The sequence below is a fragment of the Ictidomys tridecemlineatus genome, chromosome 12 (genome assembly GCF_052094955.1).
Source record: "Ictidomys tridecemlineatus isolate mIctTri1 chromosome 12, mIctTri1.hap1, whole genome shotgun sequence".
Classification (NCBI taxonomy): Eukaryota; Metazoa; Chordata; class Mammalia; order Rodentia; family Sciuridae; genus Ictidomys; species Ictidomys tridecemlineatus.
The window spans coordinates 46,910,364-46,935,875 of record NC_135488.1 but is presented as its reverse complement, the minus strand read 5'-3'; the positions used below and the strand labels follow the sequence as shown (position 1 = coordinate 46,935,875).

Here is a 25,512-nt window from a genome sequence, read left to right as displayed (position 1 = left end):
GCATGTAATCCCTGTGTGCAGACCAGGAAGTGCCCTGGGCAGAAAGGCAGGTGTGGGTTTGGAATCAGAGACCAGCATGAGAAGAACACTTTCACTGCTTACTGGACAATGACCTAGGGCATGTTCTGTAACCTCTTGGGACCTCAGTGTTTGCATATCTGAAATGGGGATAGTTGTATGACTGACTTCAGGAGGTGGGTAGAGAGAATCCTAGAAGTAGAGGAAGAAAACACACAGCATCTGTGAAGCACCCGGCCCCCACCTTTAGTCTTTCCATGATTTTCTAAGCGTGTGTTGATTGACTGTTGGTTACAGCATGCCTGTAGATCTACCTGAGGTCCCGTCTAATTTTGCCCAGTTGCCACATTTGCAAGGACACCTTCTAATAGAATTGGATCTAGGAAGCTGGGGTCCCTTTGCAGAACATACAGGATCCACAGCAAAGTTCAAGCCCTGAGACAGAGGGCTTCTGCTGGTGTCCTCATGTCCTCGTGGGCACTGCAATGCCTTTCTCCACCGATGTTCATTGAGAGCCTGGTCCAGGCCAGGCAGGGCTCCCTGCTGAGGATGTGGCAGAGAAAGAAGCACATGCCTGGCTGGCTTGTAGGGGAACAGTCGGGGGCAAGACAGGCCAGTGGTGAAGACAAGACCAGTTAGTTGACTTGTCTGAAGGTCTTGGAGCCAAGCACTCTTCTAAGCACGTTATCATAAAAGCTTCCTCATCCCTCAATAGTTGCAAGAGGAACAGTGCTTTGGTTGTCCCCATTTTCCATAGGTGACAACTGAGGCACTGACAGATCAGGTCACTTGGCCAAGGTCATGGAGACAGCACAGGGGGAAGTGTTGGCTGCAAACCCTCCCATGTGGCTCAGGCTTTGGGTTCTTTATCCCCCACGGCCTGCAACCTCTTGGTCATGCTGTGGCCCCTGTGACCTGTCTGTCACCAAATAGTGATTCACTGCAGGGCCTTTCTCGAGTCCTCTTCCACCTCAGAGTGCCTGTGTCTCACAGAGAGTTAACCAGTTTCCTGAGCCCCACTGGAGTTCCTGGTTTTGCCAATCTGAAGGTCCCAGGTGACCCTGGAGCTGATGGGTCTCAACACAGGTGACTTTCCTCCTCCCCTCAGGTCATTTGACAATGCCTTGAGACCTTTTGTGTTATCACAAGTCAGAGGTGCTGGTGCACAACTCAGGTAGAGGCCATGGGTGCTGCTGAATGTCTACACTGCACGGGGAAGACCTCTACAGACTAAGAAGGCAGGTGTGGGTTTGGCATCTGTGAAGCACCCCACCCCCGTCATTAGTCTTTCCATGATTTTCTAAGCGTATGTTGATTGGCTGTTGGTTACAACATGCCTGCAGATCTACCTGAGGTCCTGTCTAATCCACACGGATGGAGAAGCTCACTTTTGCTCAGTTGCCACATTTGCAAGGACACCTTCTAATAGAATCGGATCTAGGAAGCTGGGGTCCCTTTGCAGAACATACAGGATCCACAGCAAATTCAAGCCCCTGAGACAGAGGGCTTCTGCTGGTGTCCTCATGTCCTCATGGGCACTGCAATGCCTTTCTCCACTGATGTTCATTGAGAGCCTGGTCCAGGCCAGGCAGGGCTCCCTCAACACAGGTGACTTTCCCCCTCCCCTCGGGTCATTTGACAATGCCTAGAGACCTTTTGAGTTATCACAAGTCAGGGGTGCTGGTGCACAACTCAGGTAGAGGCCATGGGTGCTGCTGAATGTCTACACTGCACGGGGAAGACCTCTACAGACTAAGAAGGATGTGGCCTGATGGGCCAAGGGCGCCAAGGTGAGGAACCCAGTGTGGAGTACAAGCACATGAGCTTGGGTGTGTTCAGGTATGGCCTCGGGGCTTGTTTCAAATGTGGCTTCTGTCAGTGCAAAACTCCAGCACCTCTGAGTGGCAGCGTTTCTGACAAGCTCTGAGCAGCAGTGTATTCTGAAATTTTTTTGTATACATATAATTTTACCCATTTTCACAATTATTTGATAGGTGTCAAGAATGTTTTAATTGTTAGAATTTGCGTGTGTGTGTGTGTGTGTGTGTGTGTGTGTGTGTGTGAGGTTTGGAAACAGGGCATAAATTTGGCCTTCTTCATGGGCCATATTAGTATACACAACTGCTAACAGATGCTTAGCAGTAATTATAAGTCACATTTCCTTCCTTTAATCTTTCCATGAAGATGTGCCTTTCATGTGTAAAGACAAGTGTTTTCAAAATTGACTCTCTGGACAGATCTTTGGGCTCAGGTGTCAGTGTTCCAAACTGTGCCAGAAAACACCAAATCTGATTTCACAGGCTGGGCTGTCCTTAGCTCTGGCCTCCAAATTCATTCCCCTTCCTGGCTGTACAACCCATGAGACTTGCCAGAAAGGAAGAGCCATGGAAGACTTTAAGGAGGACAGCCACAGGATCCTCTTTGCTCCTAGCCTCTTGAGAAAATAATAAAAACAATAACATCAAGCAAACACAGGTCTAGAACCTTCTTCTGTAAATAATTAGTATTTACCATATTGATATGTATGCCGTGGTCCAAATTGTATTTCAGAGAGAGAGAGAGAGAGAGAGAATGTTGTGTGTTTGATTCTGATAATTCTATTAGCTGCATCTGGATAGCACTTGGCCTCCTTTCCTAGCAGGGAAAGACCTGAAGTCAATGTCAGAGCTTGTTCGTGGTGTAGCCAAGTTGTCTCTGCAGCATTTTCAATGCTAGAGCATCTGTTCTGAGAATTTTAGTATAGCACCTAATTTTTTTTATCTTTGCAGGAACTTGCAAATGTGGGTGTTGAATGAGGGGTATCCATCAGAGGAGAAAAGCCATTGTTTTGGAGATGGGGAATGTCTAAAGGCTTGTTAGAATGAGTGGAATGAGGTCACTTAAGACTTCAGTGAGAGATAGCAAAAGCAGGGATAGGGGGGTGGGGTTATGGCTCAGAGGTAGAGCACTCACCTCACATGTGCAAGGCCCTGCGTTCAATCCTCAGCACCACATAAATAAATAAATAAATCAAGTTATTAAAAAGAAAAGCAGGGGTGATGGTGGATATACAACAAGCCTCTGAGATGTTATTTCTTTGTCAGGAGGTAGCAGGACATTGGAGCAATGCCTGTGCATCCACTGCTCAGTTCCATCTTGGGGGCAAACCCAGCACTGCAAGTTGATGAGGAACAGGACATAGGAAAGCCATCTTTACTGCAGATGATACGATTGAGCATCTGGCTCATCCCAGAGGATGGGGGAGGCAGATGCAAGCCAGGCTTGGAGGACCCCATGGAGTACCACCAGGTGACCAACAGCCAGTTCAAAACTCTATTGTTCCTTAGAAAACTTGGATTAGAACCACCATTTGGCCCAACTACCCCACTCCTCGGTCTATACCCAAAGGACTTAATATCAGCATACTGTAGAAAGGCAGCCACACCAATGTTTATAGCAACTCAGTTCACTATAGCTAAACTGTGGAAGCAACCTAGATGTTCTGCTGTGGATACAAAAACATTATCCTATATAAACACAATGGACTAATACTCAGCATTAAAAGAAAATATAATGATGGCATTTGCAGGTAAATGAATGGAGTTGGAGACTATCATGCTAAGTGAAGTAAGCCAATCCCATAAACCCAGAGTCTGAATGTTCTCTCTTAAAAAATAGATGCTGATCCAAAATGGAGGGAATGTGAGAAATGGAGAAATTTTGATCAAATGGGAGGGAGGAGAGGGAAGGATGTATGGGGCAGGATAGATGGTGGAATGAGATGGACATTATTCCCCCAGGTACATGGATGAGTAACATAGGGTGCAATGCTACATCATGTCCAATTAGGTAAATGAAAAGTTGTGTTGCAATAGTGTACAGTGAATCCAAATGCATTCTTGCCGGGGTCCTGCCCTAGCGGGGTCCAGGGAGTCCTGAAGGATGAGTGGCGTCGGCGAAAAGATGAGACAGGAGTCGTTCCATTGGAGCAATCTCCAGAGAGAGAGCTCATGCAGCTTTCTCTGGGTCATCTTTTATTACAATTTTTCTCATCATTATAGATTCAGAATACGTCATTGATTATATAATTTAAAACTTTGCCGAGACATGACATTTCCTTAACCATGATCAGGGGTACAAAAAATGTAACATTAATTTACATTTTTCCAGAATATGACCTTCAGTTATGTAATTATTAAAAGTACAGAGTCATTAATAAAATACATCACTAATTTACATTTTTCAGATTTTCCCAAGATTTACTATTTTTCCCAAGATATGTTATATTCTTAACTAATGCCAAGCTACGTAACCAGACTGTAAGTCTCTTAACCAATCATTAACCTAAAGTACACTTGTACTTTATTTCTAATCTAAAATTCCCATCTAAAAAAGTCCCTTTAAATCTTATATTTAAAATATCCTAAAATTTATGAATCATTCTTGAAACCTATCAGAAACCTAAACAACTAAAAACTTAAGAATTTCTAAACTTAAGAATCTAAATAAAATAATATTTCTAAATTAATCTAAAACTGTGTCTTATAAGGCTGTTTTAATTAATTCCTAAATTTATTCTCATAAAACTGGTTGAGCTGCTTTCTCAAAGAGTTTCTTTGTTTCTCAGTCAAGGTGCACTAGTTCTCATATCTTTATCTTTCTCAATAGAAAGTAAGTTCTAAACATCAATCCACTTTCCACCAATATTAACTATGCTCATCATAAATCCCTATGTAAAGTAAAAAGAGTTTATAAAAAGAGAAGAATATATCTTTATATGTTTTAACTTTCCTAAGTGTATAATATAACTTTCCTTAATCAAAAATGAAACTGCATGTGGTGAACTTTGTGAAATAAGCATACTGATTAGGTTTTCTAAGAGGCCGGAAATATGGGCTTGGGTTCTAGTTGATTTAATCAATGTGGCGCCTAAAACTCTCATGACCTTTCAGAGGATGATTGTTGTCCATGATCAGGTTTTTCCACAATGTACTGAGATAAAAGAACAGCCTTCTCCTTTGTCCTTGATATGCTGAGGGGTAGGAGAACAGCCTCCAAGGCATGAACTACCTGTTATGGTCTAGCCATCTGAAATTTAACTTGCTTGGCATTTAACATACTCATGCCTCCTGTCAGAAACGTAAGCAAGAAAATGCAAAGTCCCAATTACATAAAAAAGGGTCTCATGGTTTCGGTTTCCCACCAACCAGCGTGGCTTTGCCAGCCTTCATCCTCACTGTGACCCTGTCAAGACAGTGGGAGAGCGGCCTTGCCAACACTTTTTCTCACTGTGACCCTGTCAAGACAGTGAGTGGGGGATCGCCTTCACCACATTCTGCTGTCACATATACTGAATTTAAAAAATCAATTAACAAAAAACCCCTATGGTAAGAGAGCCCAAAGACTACCAGGGGCCTCTGGGATAAGAGACAGAAGCAAGACAGAAGGACGCGTGCCTGTGACCTTGCTCATGGGGGATGGAATGCAGTCACATAGTAGAGGTAGAAAAATGGTTGTGAGCGATATTTTCCTAATGACCATTAAGGCATTTGGCAATTGGTTCTTGGCGTCCTGACCCACAGCAGTCATTTTACAAGCAATGCCCATCCAGCGCTCTGTGTGGGCCTTGCTCTGGGCCACCACTCTCCCTGCCTGGCCTATGTCACAGCGTCCCCTTGCAAGCAAGAGGAGTGACAGGCGCCCTTTCAGGGTCTCTGTCCTCCTGGGCAGCAGTCCCATCCCCCTGGCTGAGGAGCATTTCCCACGGGAAAGCCCAGCATCCAGGGCCATGCACACTGGGTCCCAGGGCCACGAGGGCAGCCGCAGGCCTCACCCCTAGGAAGCTGGGGACAGATGAGGAGGCTACTTAGTTGCTGTCTCACATTGGTCAGCAGCCGAGCTGACACCAGGCAGTTGGGGCGCCCAGGGCCCCGCCCTCAGCCTGCAGAGTTGGTCACAGCAGGGAGACGGGGGCGGGGCCGTCGCCATGGAGACGGGGGCGGGGCCTGTGCAGGGCGGGAACTTTGAGCCGCGGTCGCGGGGAGCTCCGCGGGGGAGGAGCCCGGAAGTAGCGCCCGCGGCGGGGCTGGAGGTCCCGGATGGAGGGTCCGGCTCCCGGGGTCCGTGACAGGAGAAGGTGCGCTGCCGGGAGCGGCCCGGTCTAGGCGCCCACACGAGGGGACCCGGAGGACTCTGCCGCCGCCCTGGAGCCTCGGTCCCCGGCTGCCTGTCCCCTGGAGCCGCCGGGCGGTCCCCTCAGCGCCCACCGCGGACCCCGCGTCCCGGTTCTCACCTGAGGGCCCTCCTGGGCGGAGCTGCTGGTCACAGCGGGTGGAGTGGGACCTGCAGGGTCCTGTGCAGGACGCGGTGGCCTCAGCCGTGTGGCCTGGACCTCAGAGGAGAAGAGGGGGCCTCACCGCAGGCCCCTGGAGAGGGGAGGGGGCCCAGGTGACCTGGGGGCAGGCGGCGTTTAGAAGGGAGACCCGCCCAGGGGTCGGGTGTCACTGACCCTGTGTCCTTTGTTTTCCTGGGGCACCTGTGGGTTCTGGGGTTTCAGTCCTCCTTTAAAAACCCTCTCCCGTTTCCTTCTGTGTAGGTGACCCACCGTTTTAAACCATGTTCCAAGGTCACTTTTTGGTGTACGTGGTTCTGGGGACTGAACCCAGGGCCCTGAGCCTGTGAGGCACGCGACCTGCCTGAGCTCCACCCTCAGAGACCCCTGTAAACTTTTCCCCTCTGCCACGGGGTCAAGTTGCCAGGGCTGACCTCGAAGGTTCCTCTTCCTCGGCCTCCCTGGTGGCTGGCATGACAGGCGTGCACCTGGGACTGTCACACTGGAGCCTGTGATGGGAACTCATGTGCCTCTGTCCAGGGCTGAGCATGGTTCTGCAGAGCTGTGCTCCAGGCTCCCTGCGGGCTGTGGAGGCCTCTGCTGCCCAGCAGCCCTGGTGCCATGGCCAGGGCTCTTCCCAGCCTGGGGCAGGCAGCTGCCCATTGCTGTAGGCTGACCTTATTTTCTTCTTATTGCATCCTTACATACCCTGGAGTATGTTGGATTGTTTGTCCATTCCGAGTCTAACAGGTCCTCTAGAACCTTCAAACAATTACTACAATTCCTGAACAGTAAGTGAGGAAGCACAGAAATTGGGCTATTGTTTTGGGAAGAACAATTTTGCATGAGTATATGATATATTCGTATATTCAAACCATGAATATATCATCCAACATGAAATTATATTTTAGTACTTACAAAATCATAAAATAATGAAGCAATACCATGGGCTGAGCTAAACTATATCCTCAGGATCTTAGTCATTGTGTAAAAAATCTGCATCACTTGAAGTATAGAGTTGATCATCTCTGGGTAATGAAATGGAAGTAAAGGTATCAAAGCGAGTGATCATGTGTTTCCAATTTTTTTGTGATTTGGCTTAAATGGTAAAGTGGTGATATTTATTAATTAATGGATGAAATAGGTTTATAATTGTTTTAGAGTACAAGTAAGTGCCTTCAAACTTCAGGGTATATGTGCTCATTTGACAACGGTTCCAGCCATTCTCTCATCCTTTAGGTCATTCCTCTCCTATGTCCTGTGAGACATTTTCTATGTGAGGCTTTAAGAAGAGAATATTCTATAAAGAAAGCCTTGTGATCTGTACAGTATAATATTGAATAAGGTCATTCAGATATCAGAAATTCTATTGAAAGATATTTGCATCTAAGCCAAATAAAATATATTTCTAAAGGTCCTGATAAAGACAGGTTTTATCTTTGTATGTATCATGTTTTTTTGTTAAAATGGTCTGCCAATTTATGAATTTCATTGTATAAGATGTGTAACTAGATGCCATTGAAATTACTTTTAAATGGTAGACATTTTGTACATGAAAACTGCCTGTCTGCACCTTTTTTAAAAACAGGTCTGGGCTCAGGAGCCCAAATACCAATGTTAGCTGGAACATGTTCAGTTTGGCCTATCCGCCAGTATCCCCTGAGGTCACCTGTTCAGCTTTGTTACTCCTGCTCCCTCACCAGCTTTCATAGAAACCATATGCTATGTATGAATCAGGGACACCAATCCCACACGTTGCATCCTTTGAGTACCCAAAGTCCCACTTTTTACTTTGCCATGCCTGACATCGGCAGTAATATTTTACAGCAAATGTGAGATTTTCAAAGATCCAATTCTATGTGCTCCTTTCCCAAAGAGCCTTAGGCAGGGCTATAGCATACATAATTATTAAGTAAAGGCCTAGTTTTTAAAATGTCATCCATTGATAGTTGACACATGTCTGAGATACTTTTTATTTTGGAGGAGGTATTATTTAATCGGGAATTCCAACAGCTATGTAATAGTGAAATGAGAAGTCTTGCATCCATTTTATTTTGTTTCTGATGATTTTTATGAGTAAGGATAAGATACTTTCTTGTTCCAATGCAGATGTTGCCCACTTCTGTGAATGGATGCGGGGTGTCACCTTCTACTTGCATGTCTGCACGTTCTGGTTGACATTAATATCGTACTTGGTAGGTGGCAGAAAGTCAATACTGAAGTTAAGCTCTTGTGTTCTAGCAGATGACCTGAAGATTTTTGGTGTGCCACCTTCTGCAATCCATGCTGCTCTGTTCATATTCTTTATTGACTTCCTGGTGATGAGCATCATGGTCTCCTGGTCTTGAGAATGGCCAAGCATTGCTCTGTTTATGTGGCAAATGGGCATGTGGAAGTCTCCAGGAAGGAGGGATCATTGAGCGTGTTCTCTAATCCATGTGCCTGTTTAATGACCTGTTTTTTCTTCTTGGGTTTTAAAGGAGACAGTGCCCTCAAACACTTCTGTGCAGCTGGGAATGTAGGCTTCTGCTTCACCTTAAAGGAAGCATTAATGAATGCTTTCCAGAAGACATGAGAGAAGTGAGCCTCTAGTATCATGCAGGTTCCTTGCATTGCCCATGGGCTAGAGGAGAGAAGAGTTGCTTCATGAGATTTGATCCCCTTTTTCCTGAAAAGTTCCACACAGAGGTGAGTCCCCAGCATGTTTAGACATCATTTCAGACACCTTTCTGGACGGAATTGAATCAGAGCTAAAGATTTGCTATGAATTTTCTATTTCATTCCTCAATTGGCTTTGGAAATCGTCTCATGAATAGGAGACTCAGAAATGGACATCACAACTAATGACATCATCGCCTTGATGGATCAAACAGTACAAGGAACCCTGGTAACCAGACACACACTTCACTAAGGAAGCCATCCCAGCTCACTTTGTTTCAGACTCTGGAGTGAGAAGGATGTTCTCCTGTGGCCCCCAGGAGTCTCCAGGGTAGATTGTGCAGCCTTTCCTTTGTGGGGGAAGACTGGCAGAGGATTCATGTTAGATGCTAGAGCCTCTGGCAATGATCCCAGAGAAGCTCAAGAGTGAGTAGCACAGGGCAGGTAGGCCCAGCAGGCCCTTTTGTCTGAATGGCCCAGGACTCACTCTGTGTGTGTGTGTGTGTGTGTGTGTGTAAAATGATGTGAACTGTCCCATTGTGCTTTTACTTCACAGTATTGGAATAAGTCCTTTTCCTGTTTGCTACTATTTCCCATTTGAACCCATCATTTTTGATACCAGTGCAAAAATGAGCTAGATCAAAACATGGATGAGCCCTGCAGGGTAGAGACTCTTGAAGCTTATAAGCAGAACCAGCTCATGAATCAGCTTGTGCACATCGTTTGTGGCAGGAACTCAAATTTTGGCAGCACCTTTGGGTCCATCTACTCGGATTTCATCCCCACCCAGCAGGTCCTGGACCTGCTGTTCCCAAGGTAAGCACCATATCACCAAGCCCAAGTGTGCATCCCCCTCATGCCTGGGTCTTGGGGCTGCCATGTACCTCTCAGAGACCCAAATGCTTTGTGAAATCTAGGAAGATAGAGGACCACACACATAGGGAAGTGTGAGCACCAAGTGGGATGAGTCCTAGAAGTGTCTGCCCCAATCTTGCAATGGGAGTGAAGTCCCCTTCTTGGGCCAACTAATCCATCCTGTGTCCATCTGCTGCTCACACACAGGGCATTGCTGCTCAATGGTGTGCTCTGAGCTCACTCCCAGGTGGACTCAGTGAGGCCTGGGGGTTATCTGGTGTGATGTTTTCTTCATGAAGAAAGAAGCTCTGTGCCAAGGGCATCTCATAACTCAGGCCTTGGGCAAAGCACGTTTGTGTTAATAAAAGACGTCAGGTTCCATAGTGGGACAGAGCTTCCTATATGAGATATAGCTGGACAGGGGCTTTAGAGATGGCATCTCCCATGTCCAGAGAGATATGTGGGAATCATCAGTTTGGGCTCATTCACTGATGAACATGGAGAAAGCACCCAGTGTGTGAAGACACGTTTCCAGGCACATTACATAATTCAGTGAAAAATGGGGTACAAATGACTGTCATTGTGTCCCTTTTAATGGGGGTCAGCCTGAAACTGCAGGTGCAAAGGGCTTGGGGTCAAGAGGGTAGGCTCCTGTTTCCAGAATAGGAACCTGCAAGGTGATTTGACTTGGGAAGGCTGAGAAAAGACTGTTCTCCCCAATTCTGTTTCCTGCATGCGGTGTAAGGTGTGGGGCTTCAACAGTAGGAGGGGTAAGGCAGGGAGTTGTAGGTAGAGTCATGGTGCTCTGGGGAAGCTCTTGGGACAATGGATCCCACCACACTACACCTCCCTGTCCTACCCCAGGGCCACAGAGATGTGGTCTGCACTCATGGGAAAAGAGAGATCCACTGCTACTCAGGGAGACTCAGTGAGAGCTCACAGAGAATGAGGTAGCATTGCAGCCCACGCCAGGGGAGGAGGTGTCTCTTGAGCCCTGAGAAGAGTGGGCAGGTTGGAGAGCATGTAGCAAAAAGGAAGAAGAGTGTCAGGCCTGCCCAGAGGAGGGGAGAGCTGGTCAAACCATGGATCTAGCGCTCCTTGATTGAAGGTTCTTTGCCTCGCGACCTGTCTTGTCCCTGCCTGTACAGCCACTGTGACTTGTCTGGGGTGGACTGGTGTGTGCAGAGCCAGGGAAGGTTCAGGAGTATAGGGTCGGAGGTTTGCTACTGGAGGCCATGGCGAAGGATAGGCCAGGGTTTTGCTGACTCTGCACCTGCCTCCCTACAGTGCCTTAACTTCCTTCTCGGTATTTGGGTGGTCTTGTACACTGAGGCTTTCCATCAGCCTCTAGGCTCTCTGATTCTCCAGATACTCCTGCCATACATGCACCTGCTCCTGGGTGGCTTGAACATGGAGCACCAAGCATACCACCTGCTGTCCCAGATTGAAGATGGGAAGTCAAGCGAGGCAGAGCCTGAGTACCAGGCGGACTGGAGTGTGTATCTAAGGGTATGTGAGGAAAGGTCCGAGTGTTGTCCCACTGTGGTGAGTCTGCATGGATGATGTTGGGCTGGGAAAAAGGATTAGGCTTTGTCCACTCAGGTGATGGCTGCTGTGTGTAAGAGGTCCTGTGTGGGCTCAGGGGCTGAGGTCTTCCTGGCAGACAGGGGTATTGTCTGTTTGTATGAAGCTCAGGGCAAGGCAGTCATGTTGGCATCTTTTCTCCTCTAGCTACAAGCTCAGTTCCTGTCACGGCTCCTAAGCCAACCCCAGAGCTAGAGCCTTCTCCAGGAATGGCTCCGGGGTGCCCTGGGAAGGAGCAGCAACAGCATGTCATCCAGAGCTGGAGTCCAGGAGATCAGATGTCTCCACTAGGTACTCCTCACGGCCCCTGTACAACAAGTGGGTGGGAGGCAGCTGCCACATTCACGTCTTCCTGGAAAACCAAAGGACAACAAAGTATAAGAGCATCCTGGTGAGTCTTCGAGCAGGGGAGTCTCCTGGGAGCCCACATTGGGGAAGACTGAGTCCACTGCAAACATCTTGGACTAGGCATGTTTTTTTGAATTAGAGCTTCTGTAAGGTCAATAAGGAGAGCAGAAAATGAGGAAGAGAAAGGCCAGAGCTTGACCTTAGAGATGGGAGAGCAGCAGCATGCCAGGTCTGGGTGGGAGTGGGCCTGCATGTTTTGGGGTGTGTAGGCCAAAAGTGCAGAAGCAAGTGCTGAGTTCAGAGGAGGTCAGAGAAATAACTAGGTACAGGCTGTACTCTATTGGCCTTGGTATTGTTGATGAGTGTGTTGGACCTAGGAGGTTGGAGCAGAGGAGGTGGCGGTCATTTTTCTTGTGTGTGGGAGAGGATATGTTTCTGGTTAAGGGAAAGGAGCCTTCTTAGCATGATTTGATTAGGTAGCTGTGAGTCACAGAAAACTGGGAGCCTCATACAAGGCCACTAGTTTCAAAGTTTGCATGTACATATATGGGGAGATAGAGGCTCTCTTGCTGAATATTTGTGGGTGTGGATTATCTGCAGTGGGCTCCAGGAGTCCAGCTACAGAGGAGCTGTGTTCAAACACTGGCCCTGCTGGGTCTGTACCTTCTTATATCCCAGCACACACTGAGACTCTAGAGGCCAGCAGCTCTCATGGCTATCATTAAAGAGTCACAAGCAAGCTCTGGTTTAGGTTGGTGCCTGATCTGCACACAAATGCAGCCATATCTCAGACCAGAGCAGGGATATAGGAGACCACTGGATCATTCCTCCCATCTTGATGGGACTAGAGTATGTCTGTGCAAAGCCTGTTTGGTCCTTGTTCCCTTCTCCCTGTAGGGCATAGCAGGTTCAAGCAGAGTCTTGTACCAAGATTGGGCTAGAAGCACATAGGACGGCCCCACATAGTCACATGAAGTTCTCAGGTAGCAGGGTAACAAGATGGTGCCCTTGTGTTGAGAGCTCAGTTGTCTCTGATTGTTCTTGAGCAAACTCCTTCTCTGATGAGCTTTCTCCAATCCTGCTCAGGTGACATGCCAGGACAGGGCTCTGACCATCATCTGCAGGGCTTTAGATGAACACTTGCTCCAGCAGGAGGATCCAGAAAACTTTGAGCTTCTGTATATTGGCTCAAGCACCAAAGTAAGTTGGACAATCAAATGGTGGGGAGCAATGAGTCACAGTGGGCTCAGGATAACTTGCAGCTCAAACAGTGTGCCTAGGAACAAAAACCAGGCAGGATATTTGGGGCTTGGTGTACAAAACAAACTGCAACAATGGGGACATAAATCTGCAGGTTCTTAATGTTGCACCAGGAACTGCTGGACCTTCCTAATGTGTGTCCTTGCCTGGACCCGATCAGGCATTGCAAAGTTAATGTCCATGGGGGGCAGATTAGAGAGGCTTCTGTGTGTTCTGTCAAAGTACAGACAACCAGAGGTGTCGATTTTGGCAGCCTATCATGCCTGAGACAAGTACATGAGAAAAGCAGTTCAATGAAGAATCATTCCTTTAGGCACCTGGTTTCCAACAACTTTCCCTTCATTGCAAACTAACTCCACTTAAGAGTAGAGGCCACATCTAGGGAGAAGTGTGTGGTGGAATGGAACTACTCATAGCTTAGTGAGCTGGTCTTGGATAGGAAAATAAGAAGAGGGAGGAAGAGGAGGAGAAGAAGAAGAAAATGGTTAGAGAAGCAGATCAAAAAGAAGGCCAAGGCTGTCCTGGTAAGCCTGGGAGTAGGGGTGTCACCTGGTGCTTATACCTGGGTGGGGAATAGACACTAGTCCAATTCCATGAATTGCTCATGCCCTCTTGAATTAGAGCTTCTGGATGATCAGGGGGCTAGATGGGAATCAAGAAGGAAGAGGTCAGTGTGAAGAGCTTGACCTGAGATGAGGGAGAGTAGCAGCATGTCCACCGCCATGTCTGAAGGAGTCTGTATGTCGGGTGGCAGGTATTGGTGGCCGAAGAGAACAGGACAGTATCTAGGTTGCAGGTTCCCTGTATGAGATGGAGGATGCTGGCGTCCATGAAGGAGGATAGCAGTATGAGGTTCTGCATGTTTCTTGAACAAGGAGCTGAGAGGGTCTCTCTGCAGAGTCAATTGGATGTGGAGCAAGCACACCAAATGTCCAGGTAATCCAATGACCACCCTTGCCGATGAGGTGTCCTCCTACATCCCTGCCAGCACTGAGCCTCTGGAGGCCAGGAGCTCTCGTGGCTATCTTTCAGCACTCCTGTGTGTGGTCATGTTCCTGGGTCTGTTTTGGGCCCTGGCAATCCAGGCCAAAGCCTCTAGGTTTTGTGCCTGGGCCATTCCCAATGCAGCCTGCATCCTCGCGCAGACCTGGGATCTTGAGACTACTGTCCCATTCCTCCCATCTTGGTGGGATGAGATTATGTCTGTATACAGGTTGTGTGGTCCTTTCATCTTGAGTGAAATATGGCCCCACAAAAAGATCAACGGTAGGTCCAGGCAGTCCTTTGTCCAAGGATTGGGCTAGCAGCCCATTGGTCAAGTTCACATGATTATCAGGAGGCCAATCTCAGGACATAGGTCATGGTCATGGATGTTGCCCTTGTATTTAGAGCTGAGGTGCCTCCTGAGTGTCTCTGTCCACTGTCCTTGAGTAGCCACTTCAAAACCAATTTCCAGCATGCCTGTCTCCCATGCTGCTCCAGGTAGCCTGCCAGGAGCAGGGCCCTTGAGCTGAACTTCCTAAATCATCTCCAACCATTGTTGTAAGTGGGACAATCAGATGGCAGGGAGCAAAGATCAGGATGTGAACTTAGGTCGACTCTTATCCCCAAAGAGTAGTCTCTGACCCCCAAGAACACTCCAACAGGGTGTGTTGGGGCTCGTGCACAAAGCAAACTGCACTTCTGCAGGTGTAAGGTCTCAAGGTTCTATGGTATGCCCCAGTGGCTAGTGCGGCTCCCCACCAGGTGCCCTCCCCTGGACATGAACAGGCATCCAAAGCTGACATCATTGAGGAGTGAGGAGGAAAGCCTCTTTCCAGGAGCAGTATGGCTCCGTGGTCTGGGATAGGAGTGGTTTCAGAGGAACATGGGAATGCATGGGCTAAAGATGGAACTGGCATTGTGTGGACTGAAGCAGTACTATTGAAAGCTTTCTGTGTGACCAGAAAACCACTGCCTGGGCAGAGCATTGCCAGGATTCTAGCAAGCAGTAACTGGATCTAACTGGGAAGAAAACACAGGCTGGAAGACAACCTGAATCTTCTGTGTTTGGACATATCCATGGTCTTCCGTACCTGAGTTCACTTGCCAAGGAGTGATCATAATAGCCAGGTTATGACACCTAACTAAAGTCAGATGAGGGCTTGCTGAGCACTTCTGTCACAAAGCTCATTTGTTAATAATGTCAGTGCTCTTTTTTTTTTTTTTTGAGACAAACCCCCACAGCAGCCTATCTACACTGAAAACTACCAACTCTATGTGAGTTCTAGGTTAAATTTTCTCCTATCTTAACCTACTAAGTCTGTTGGGTTAGTAGAGTCTTATGGAAGAGGAAGTCTGTGGCCTTGGTAGCCTAAGAAATTGATAGCAGAGATCCAAACATCCAACCCAGAAGGGATGGAATACAGGCTCTAGGATAGAGGAGGCCAGCAGGAAACAGATGTTCAGAGGAAGGAGAAGCTGGCTGTTGTATTCCCCCACTGGACCATAGCACCACTGAACCATAGCACCATGTTGGAGGGAAGCATTCCCTTTGCTGGTCTTTGGAGCCATTGTTCTCAGGAGGACAGCATTTGGGATGTGGCCTCCATTCTCAGAAGCCTGGTCCACATGGAGGCGGGCTCCACCAATGCAGAAGCGTGGCTCTAATGTGGTATTTGTGCTGGTCAGCCTGTCCTCACTGTGGCCATACTTGAGGAAAATAACTCAGAGGAAGAATCCTAGGCCTTTTCTCCGGGTTTCATAGCTTTCTCTTTGGTTGTGCACTGAGGCTGTCCATAAAGCTCTAGTGTGTGGCAGTGGAGAGCTCCTCAGCCCTTGCCAAACAGGCATAGACTGGGAGCGAGAGAGAATGAGGCTGGGAGAGAGAGAAAGACAGACAGGAGGTAGAGGATGAATACTACCAGGAGATTGAGCATTGAGAGGAGCCAACAGGGCCAAGATAGTTACCAAAGGCAAAACCTAATTCAGGTCTTCCTCCATCCATGCCCAACCTTTCTTCCAGTCCCTCCCACCTCCCAGTAGTGGATTCATCTTGAATGAGAATTTCATGATGACATCAGAGCACTCACCATCGAATGCTTCCCTCCAAACTCACCTGTGAAGATGGCTGATGTGGGGACCAAATCTTTGGCACACAAGCCTTTTTTGGGAGATTCCAGATGCCAACCTAGTGGTGTGCTTTTGCAGATCCAGGAGGAACTGGAAGGTTCTACAGTCTAAAACCGTTGGAAGCAACAGACCTTAGTTCTGTTGAAGTGCTCTGCATAGTTTTTCCTCAGGGAAGACTACTGTGGATGTCTTTGTTGGTATTGGAGCTGAATTGGAGAGCTGTCAGGTCGGTGGCTCAGGTCCTTCCTGACATAGGTTCTCCCATGTTGGGAGTTCTTGAGGTGCACCTGTTGAGTGCCACTTTCTTCCTGATACCCCTCTCCCCAGAGCTGAAGATTCCTCACGGCATAAATGTTTTCTATGTCATGAATTCTTGCATTCAATACAACTTTATGCTGAGGAAGAGGACCATCCCAAAGGAGAAGGATGAGTGGATCCAGGCCAACCTCTTTCTTATGATGCAATGGAGGCTCAAGCTCTCCACAGGATCCTTCGAAGAACAATTTGCTGCTGTCTGGCTGGGCAGTGCTGAACATCCCATGATCATTGACATTCACTTCTTTAAGTATTTGCTTCAAACTTTTCAAGTTGCCAATCTATAATTTGACATTAGTTCTTTGTTATTTATTCCCTTTAGTAACATATTCATTACTATATTATTTGTCATTTAAACCAAGTACTGTTTAAAATATAATCTTTTTGTTTTATGATCTACTTTGATGATTTGAGTATATTGATTGTAGCAGCGATTCCTAGAGGAAACAAAAACCAAAAGGAAGAAATGTTTCATTTGTTCAGAATAAGTTTTGTTTTTAGGAGTATGGGTCAGTTTTGCAACGGGAGCAATGCAATATTGTATATACTGTGACACAAATACACACAAAGACACACACAAGAGCACATAAACTCATTGAGAGATAGACAGTGTGAGTTGGTCTATGCTGAAATACTTCTCCAATTTTGGAATATTTTCAATTCCATAAGATGTCCTGTGAATGAAACCCAAGTCTAAAGAAGGCATATATGTGTGCTTCACATGCAGCTCTACATATAACGTGAAGGCAATTTTATCTGATACATTTAGTGCCCCTAGTTTTGACTGTAAACTGTCCCCTGAGTTCAGGTATGGAATTTTCTACTTGTAGCCTCATAATGAGGATCCATTGTTTTGATTTGGGAATATTTCTGATTTTAGTTTTTCAGATTGGAATGATATATGCCTTATATAGCATATATATGGTTCCTAAAATTTCTATGATGAATGATAATGTCATCCATCTAGGAATCTGTAGACCATAAATAATGAATGAGCCTACTGTTGCCTGGACTGTTCTGCGGAATCCTGTGCCATCTGAGCATGCTACACAGGGCTTGCAAAAAAAAATCCAGGTGTAAGGGCTGCACAAGTTTGGTCCAAAGTCTAGGTCAGATGGTCCTGCACAAACCTGAGCTCCTAGAAGTGCTCACCACAGCATAAGGGCCAAGGAGAAACACACTTCCACACAGAAGGAAAGCTACCTTATGAAGGTGATCCTAGGTACAGGACCCTCTTGCAAGGCATTTTTTGTATTGGGCCAGAACTGTGCTATGAAGGTGCTTCCTGAGAAGAGCTTGGAATTTCAGAACAGAAGCAGTTCAAGCAAGGAGCTTCAACTTGCAGGAACAATTTGTGTGTGTGTGTGTGTGTGTGTGTGTGTGTGTGTGTGTGTGTGTGTTCTCAGTGGGCACTTTGGGGCTGTCCCTGGTTGAACTGCAGTGTGGCAGAACCACTTGTAATAATTGGCATTCACGTTTTCATATTGAAGCATCAGTGCCATCTGTCATCAGATGTGGGGCCCTGCATTTTATTCTGAAAAGTGTGAGTTATGAATTTCAAGGAAACTTTTGAAAATTGATTTTCTCAGCATTCCACTGCCTTCCTCAAATTTTGTGAGCTAAGGGACAACAGCTACCTCGGTAGCATCTTGGCAGCAATTGCACTCGGAATATGCTTTCTGAGAACTGCTTGGAAGTGCAGAAATGAAGCATATTTTACAAACACCTTCATCTTGCAGGGACTAGTCTTGTTGTAAGTGAGCACATTGATTTTTTTTTCTTGGCTGAACTAGAATGAAGCAGAACTGCTTCTGAGAGGTGACAGAGAGACTTTCACATTGGATTTTCTGTGCCATTAGTAAACAACAGTTGGCTCATATAGGCACCTGTACTTCAAATGTAGTTTCTGAAAAGGTTTGACAAATGTATTTCAGTGATAGTGAGTGCCATTCATCATCTCAGCAGACCCACATTTCTCGTCAATATTGGTGATTCTTGATAAGATTGCTCTCTTGCAAGGACAGTTTTGTATTTTAGGAAGGAAATGACTTCTGAATATGCGACCTGAGATCAATTTGGAGGGGTTGACCTGAAATTGGACTCACACCTAGAATAAATAAAGAACTCTTCTAACTGAACAGTAGAAGAAACCAAACAGGGCTGGGAATGTTGCTCAGTGGTTACACTCTTGCCTAGCATGTTTGTAGTCCTGAGTTCAATCCTCAATACTGGGGGAAAAAGAAAAGCAAAGCCAAACAATACAACTAGAAAATGAGCAGAACACATGAATAGACATTTTAGCAAAAAGGATATGCAGATGGTTAAGAAAAAAACTTATGAAAAGGAGGTCAGTGTCATTAACTATATAAATTAAAGCCATAATGAGATGTCACTATTACCCATTAGAAAGCTTTAAAAATGGTGACAATACTACATGCTACTGAGCATGCAGAGAAAGTGTATCTCTTACACATTGCTGGTGGGAATATGAAATGCTAAGATGACTTTGAAAAACAGTTTGGCAGTTTCTTTAACTGAGCAGATACTGATAGCACATCTAGCAATCTTAGTACTTGGCATTTATTCCAGAGAAATAAAATCTTATTCCTATGCAAAAACATCTGTGGGATGGGTATGTATCCCAAAGAACGGAAAGCAGGGACTCAGGATATATTCATAACACCCATGTTCACGGCAGCATTATTCACAATAGACAAAAGCTGGAAATATCCCAACTGTCCATTGACAGTTGACAGAATAAACAGCACAGGAGATAGAGTGATTTGTGTGCACCAGTTGCATACATGACACATGTATGGAGTCCTGTGTGTGTGTGCCCACATGTGTATGCAATGTTATTCCGCCTTAAAGAGGACGATTCTGCCAAGTGCTACAAAAGGATGAAAGTTTAGGAGATAATGCTAAGTGAAATAAACCAGAAATAGGAAAAATACTGTGTGACTCTACTTGTATGAGGTACTCAGAGTAGGCATACTTCTTGAGACATAAAGAGGAATGTTAGGGCTGAGAGACAGGGAGGGGGAGTTAGCATTTAGTAGGTACAGTTTCAGTTTTTCAAGATGTAAAAAACTTTTTCCCTAGTGCTAAGGATTGAATCCAGGGATGATCTGCCACTGACCTGTATCACTAGCTTTTTACTGTCTTTATTTCAAGGCAGGGTCTCACTAAAGTTGCTGAGGCTGGCCTTGAATTTGTGATGCTCCTCTCTTAGCTTCCTAAGCAGCTGGGATTACAGGCATGTGCCATCACACCCAGCACAGAGGAAACAAATACTATGGATAGAAGGTGGTTTTAGTAGCACAACAATATGAATTTATTTAATGCCACTAGGCTTCACACTAAAAATGGTTATGATAGTAAAGTTTATATGTATTTTACAATTTGTACAGTTTAAATGTCTAAAAAGTGTTCATGAGTGTTTATGATAGCTTTGTTTGAAATAGCCCCAAACTGGGAACAAACCAAATATGGTAGAAGGGGTAAGTGGTTAAACAAATGGTGGTAAGAATAAGTCCTTAGTAACAAATGTAAGAAACTATAAAACAACTTGAACAGACATCAACCGTCTCAAGGCAGCTCAAGCCATCACATACTATGTAAGTCCGTTTAGCTAATGTCCTCAAGTTTACAAAATTATAGATATGAAAAATAGATTGGTGGTTGCCAAGGCTTCAGGATGGTGGGAGGGAGGAGAGAAGAAGGATGAGTGTCTCTGCAGGTGAAAGCGAGGCATCCTTGCGGAAATAGAGGTTATGTGTCTTGATTATGGTGGTGGTTACAGAAATCTACCTTTGCCACAATTGCATAGAACTATACACGCGCGCACACACACACACACACACACACTTTCACACATGAGAACATGAAAAACTGCTGAAATCTGATCAAACTCAGTGGCTTACACCAATGCCAACTTATTGGTTTTCACATTACAGTTCTGTAAAACATTAGCATTGCGGGAAACTGGGTGAAGGGTGCATGGAACATTTTTGTATCAATTTTGGAACTTCCTATGAATCTATAATTTTTTCGAAGTTAAAAGTTAAAGGCAAACAAGCCAACCAAAATCAAAACCAAACTTGCTACTGACATTACAGCATTTGAAGGCGTGACCTCAACACAGACCAGCGAGGTGCCCGGTGAGCTGGGCTGCCCATAATGAACTGGCCTTGTCTCATTACTCTGCCACGAAGCTCAGCAGTGCCCAACTGAGCCAGTCTTGATAGGCTCTGGCTCTAGATTGCCAGTATTTTTACTTTTCTGTATATCTGGATGTTCTAATCCTGATCTGAAGCGTCAGAGACCATTTGTGCAGGATTTCTTACAACATATTCTTCGTTTCTCTGTGGCAGGTTTGTGCATCATTTGTTCCAAAACAGACTTCATAAAGTGGAGCCTGAGATGAGGGAAGAAAACACGGCCTAGGGCTGGGATATGCGTGTGTGACAACCACATGTTGGAATCAGACCTAACGCAGAGACAGCAAAGTACTTCATCTCCAAAACTCCAGGGCTTTCCTGGAGCGGGTTTCAATTTCTCCACACTTCCTCTGTCTTATCCACCTGTGGATCCTCCCTACACTTGGCCTATCCCAGCCATGGGTACCTTGGCATCCAGGATCCTCAGCGGTTGCCCGACCTCACTGATCTGCCGGAGCTTCCATCTCCAACTGACCCAACCGCCTCCGGGGCACGCAGGACGCCTGGGGCTGGCCCCTGCGCAGCCCCCCACGCAGCCCCGCGCGCAGCCCCGGGCTGAGCTGTCCTCGGCTATGGCTGACCAGCCTATGCCTGGCCTTTTCAGACGTTCCCTCCAAACAGGTATGGGCTATGGTGTGGTCCTCGGCTCTCCAACCTCCTGTTGCAGGCTGGGGAAGCTCTTTGTCAAGGAATGTCCTGGCAGGAGGAGGGAAGGCTGCCCTGGAGGGAGGAGGTGGAGGCAGCATGCACTGCGCACTGTGGGCCCCTGCCTGCTCTAGGCGGTGTATTTTTGTGTGAGCCCAGGGACAGGGCTTGGAGTGCCAGGGAGCCAGGGCTCAATGGAGCCTGCGGGTTTCCGGGAAGAGGGAGGCAATCAGCCTCCAGTGGCTCTCCCATCCAGCCCCTGGCCACTGGGTGCCCCTGCGCGTGTTCCTTGGCTGTAAAATGACCGCCAGCTGCACAGTTTACCAAATGGCTCCTGCGTGCTCTGTGAAGGGAAGGGAATTGGTGAGCATCACTTCCCTAGCAGGCAGGCACGACCCCGGGGTCACATGGTGATGCCAACCAGGGTTCAAGGCTGAGAGGCGCTGTGAAGCTCTGAAGGGCGATGGTCATTCTCCAGGTGGAGTCGGAGAGCACTGGCCTCAGTCAGTTTAATTTCGGCTGACAGGTTGCCTCAGTGCAGAGACTCAGTGCAGAGATGACTCTGATGTCAGCACGTGGTGTCGCCTCCCCCCTCCCCCACCTTGCATGCACCTGAGGAAGGCGCCCTGCTGCTCTGCCACTTAAGATTGGCTTCAGGGCCACTGTGTGGCCGCCACCTGCCTTCTCTGCATTATTTGGTTGTTAGGTCCACAGTCCCGCTTTTCTAATTGTGAAACCCAAAGTCCCCTAAAACCCACAGAGTTCTTTCTTAGTAACTCATTTTGCAGCAGAAAAAAGAAAAAAAAAAAAACCGACCAGGGATCTTTGGCAGAATGTCTAGTCTTGATATTCTTCTTTTGTCCTTGTGATGGTCTCCTCCTACCCCCCTCCCACTTTTTTTCCTTCCCCCTTCTCCTATTTCAAGGCCCCATTTAAATATCTGTCCGACTTCATGAGCACTAAACTGTGTGCCAGGACTCCCTTCATCTGTTCACACATTTTCCCTGTCTTCCCAATCCCTACACGGGGTAGATTTTATTATTACACTCTGTTACCATGGTGGAGGGAGGCACACAAATTGAGCAAGGGACATAAGGTTTTTTCACCCAAAATGCCTGGCACCAAAGTCTGGCTTTCCCCCTCTTTTTCCTTCTTGTGTATAACCATTCTTCAAGTTGTTTTTTCAGCCACATTGAAATACAACTCACATACCATAAAGTTCATCCATTTGAAGCGCACAATTCACTGGTTTTAATATTTTCACAAACCTGTGCACTCACCATTGTAAACTAGTTAGAACAGTTTATCACTCCAAGAAGGCAGCTTTTTAGTTATTGCCCCCAGCTGCCCAGTGTCTCTCAGCTGCCCAAGTGACGCCCAGGCCCAAGTTACCACTGATCACTTTTCTTCCTCTTACCTTTAGGTCATTAGTGCACTTTGAGTTAAGTTGTGCCTCGAGTGTGAGGTGGGGCTCCAACTTCATTCTCCTGTGGGTTTGAACCCTGATGTTCCTACACCATTTATTGAACCCATTTTTTCCCCATTGAGTGGTCATGGCCCCTTTGCCAAAAGCCAGTTTCCCGTAAGTGCTGTCCCGGCCTGTTCTGGAGGACAACGCTGTGTGAAGGTTGCCCAGGGCAGTGCAGCCAGAGCCTGGTGCGTGGGGGCTCCAGAGGGCAGAGGGTCAGGGAGGTTTTGTAAGAGCTGCAGTGCTGCAAACCAGGAGGACTGGTGGAGACACAAAAGTGTATCAGAGTGAGCTCAAGACTAACTGCAGGTCTGGATGGCTGTGGGGAGGGTGAGGCAAGGGCAGCAGGAGGCTGGTGTGGAAGGCTGGGGCCACGTGGCAGTCCTGCAGGCTGTGCCCAGAATTCCTAACTGGCAGCAGGGATCCAGGAAAGGACATGTCAGGGCTGTGAAGTGAAGAAGCCACCTAGTGTAGAAAGGTGGTAATTTCCAGGGGAGAGGTGAGAGACCCACTGGAGACCCTTACCCTATGGCCCAGGGAAGCAGAGCCCTGAACAAAGAAGTAGCAGCAGGATGGGAGCAGAAGTGTGGCCGCCAGGCAGAAGAATTTTTAAGGGGACAGCCAGGCATGGTGCCTGGTTGGATGGGAGGGTGAAGAGAAGGTGAAGCCTTGGGGCAGCTGCTTGGCCAGTGGCCACTGAGCCTGAAAATCACTCGTCCACATCTCTCAGTTCTTTAATTCTGTGGACAGTATAATCTGTGGGTGTTTATTGTTTTATTTATTTTAGGGGGTATGGGGAATTGCACCCAGGGGTGCTTCAGCACAGAGCCACATCCCCAGGCCTTTTATCTTTGAGACCTGAACTTGGGTTCCTCCTGCCTAAGCCTCCTGAGTATCTGGGCTTGTGGGTGTGAGCCACAGTAGCTGCTCAGGTTATTATTTCAATGTTCCTCTTCATGTTGGATTGCATCTTTAAAAACGTTGTTTTGCCTGGGGGCCTGGAGATGTGGCTCAGTTTAAGAGCACCTGCCCAGCATGCCTGAGCTCTGGGTTCTATCTCAGCACCAGAAAACAAAAACACTTTTTGCTGAGGGCAGTAGTCCTTGCCTGTAATCCCAGCAAATTGGGAGGCTGAGGCAGGAGAATTAGAAGTTGAGGACCAGTATGGGCCACTTAGGGAGACCCTGTCTCAAAAGTGGGGGATGTGCTCAGTGGCGAAGCACCGGGACTCCAGTTTCAAGGCCCTGGGTTCAAGCCCAGCACTGGAAGAAAAAAAACATTTATTTATTTATTTACTTTTAGTTGACAGGTTGTTTCTGGCACAGGCAGCTTTCCTGAACACCTTTCCACAGTTTCTGTTTTGGCGCTCAGCAATGGTGAGATTCATTTGGGAACTACCTTTCCCATAGATTTAATAATAGTTTCTGTAGATTTTAAAATGTAAATGGACAAAGCTTGTCCTTGATGATGGTAATGTACAGTCATGAGTATTTTTCAAATTTCTTATGAGTGCAGTTGATGTAGTTCAAGGCTTTAAAACATAATGGTCTCCATGGTTGAGGAGGTGCTGTGCACTGGGCTTAAACCTGTCACCTCGTTCAGCCCTCACACTGGCTTTCATGAGATATTCCCACTTAGAGATGATAAGGTGAGTCTCTGAGGGGCCAAGTGACTTGTTCAGGGTCACACAGCCAGGCCAGGCGCAGTGGTGCACACTTGTAATCCCAGCGACTCAAGAGGCTGAGGCAGGAGGATCACAAGTTCAAGAATAGCCTCAGCCACTTAGCAAGAAAAAATAAAAAGGAGTAAGGATGTGGCTCTGTGGTTAAGCACCTCTGAATTGAATCCCCGGTACCAAAAAAAAAAAAAAAAAAATCCCACAGCCAGTGCTGGCAGGGCTGGTCAAGGAGCTGTCTGGCTGCTCTGATGCCCCCTCCTGTGGACACAGACTTCCCTTGACATAGCGCAGGGCCTCTCTTCTGCCACCCTCTGGGAAGTGGAGGCCAGGCCAGCCTTGCTGTGAAGGGAAGCCAGGCCCTTTCACCTGGGCTGTGTGGGGCAGAGCTGAAGTCCTGCTGTGTCCTGAGCTTCTGGGACTCCTGAGTGCTGGGCTTCCCTGTGGGTCTCCTGCCTTTTCCTCTTAGACACCCGCCTGTGAGAGACCTTGGAGATCCTGGGAGAAGTCCAGCTGACAGGGCTTTCTCCCTAATGGCAGATTTCCTAGGACCTGTCACACCCACTGTGAATCAACCAGTTTGATTTGTGGCTTGGTTGATTCACTCACTGATTTATAAACAACTCATTTGCCCCTTAACATGTGCCAGGCACTGCCCTGACCTGAGCTGGTAGGGGCCTGGGAAAAGCTTCTGGGAGGAAGACCAGCGAAGACCACTGTTGTCTGAGGGGTGGCCCAGGATGAGCTTTGGGAAGAGCACTGATTTGGAGTGACACTTCCCACCTCAGCTTCCAGGTGCATGGACACCTTGGTTTTCTTGTCTGTAAATAGGGAGAGCTGTCCCCACTGCAGGTTGCTGTGCTGTTCCTTAAAATATTAACTTCCAGGCTGGGGGTGCGGATCAGAGGTTGAGCCTTGCCTAGGGTGCCCAAGGCCCGAAGTTCAATCCCCAGCACCACACCAGGATTAAAAAATATATATATATTCAGCTTCCATAAGGTAGTGAAAGACTCAGAGCTTTCACTCCTAGTCCTTTCCTGCTCCT

General features: G+C 47.1%; 1 protein-coding gene across 14 annotated transcripts in view; it reads left to right on the top strand.

The window, feature by feature from the left end:
* Window positions 1–6,028: 6,028 nt before the first annotated feature.
* LOC144369314 (uncharacterized) overlaps window positions 6,029–25,512 on the top strand; it is a 55,094-nt gene continuing 35,610 nt past the window's right edge. For 2 of the 14 annotated variants that reach the window (XM_078028863.1, XM_078028861.1), the window contains exons 1-9: window positions 6,029–7,119; window positions 8,438–8,523; window positions 8,809–9,016; window positions 9,145–9,317; window positions 9,719–9,802; window positions 11,186–11,350; window positions 11,573–11,816; window positions 12,860–12,973; window positions 20,833–21,300. The gene's annotated coding sequence lies outside the window, so the exon portion shown is untranslated. Of the gene's footprint in view, window positions 7,120–8,437; window positions 8,524–8,808; window positions 9,017–9,144; window positions 9,318–9,542; window positions 11,351–11,572; window positions 11,817–12,859; window positions 12,974–20,832; window positions 21,301–24,094; window positions 24,169–25,512 lie in introns of all 14 variants that reach the window. The other 12 variants (XM_078028862.1, XM_078028872.1, XM_078028874.1 and 9 more) reach the window with 12 other exon arrangements.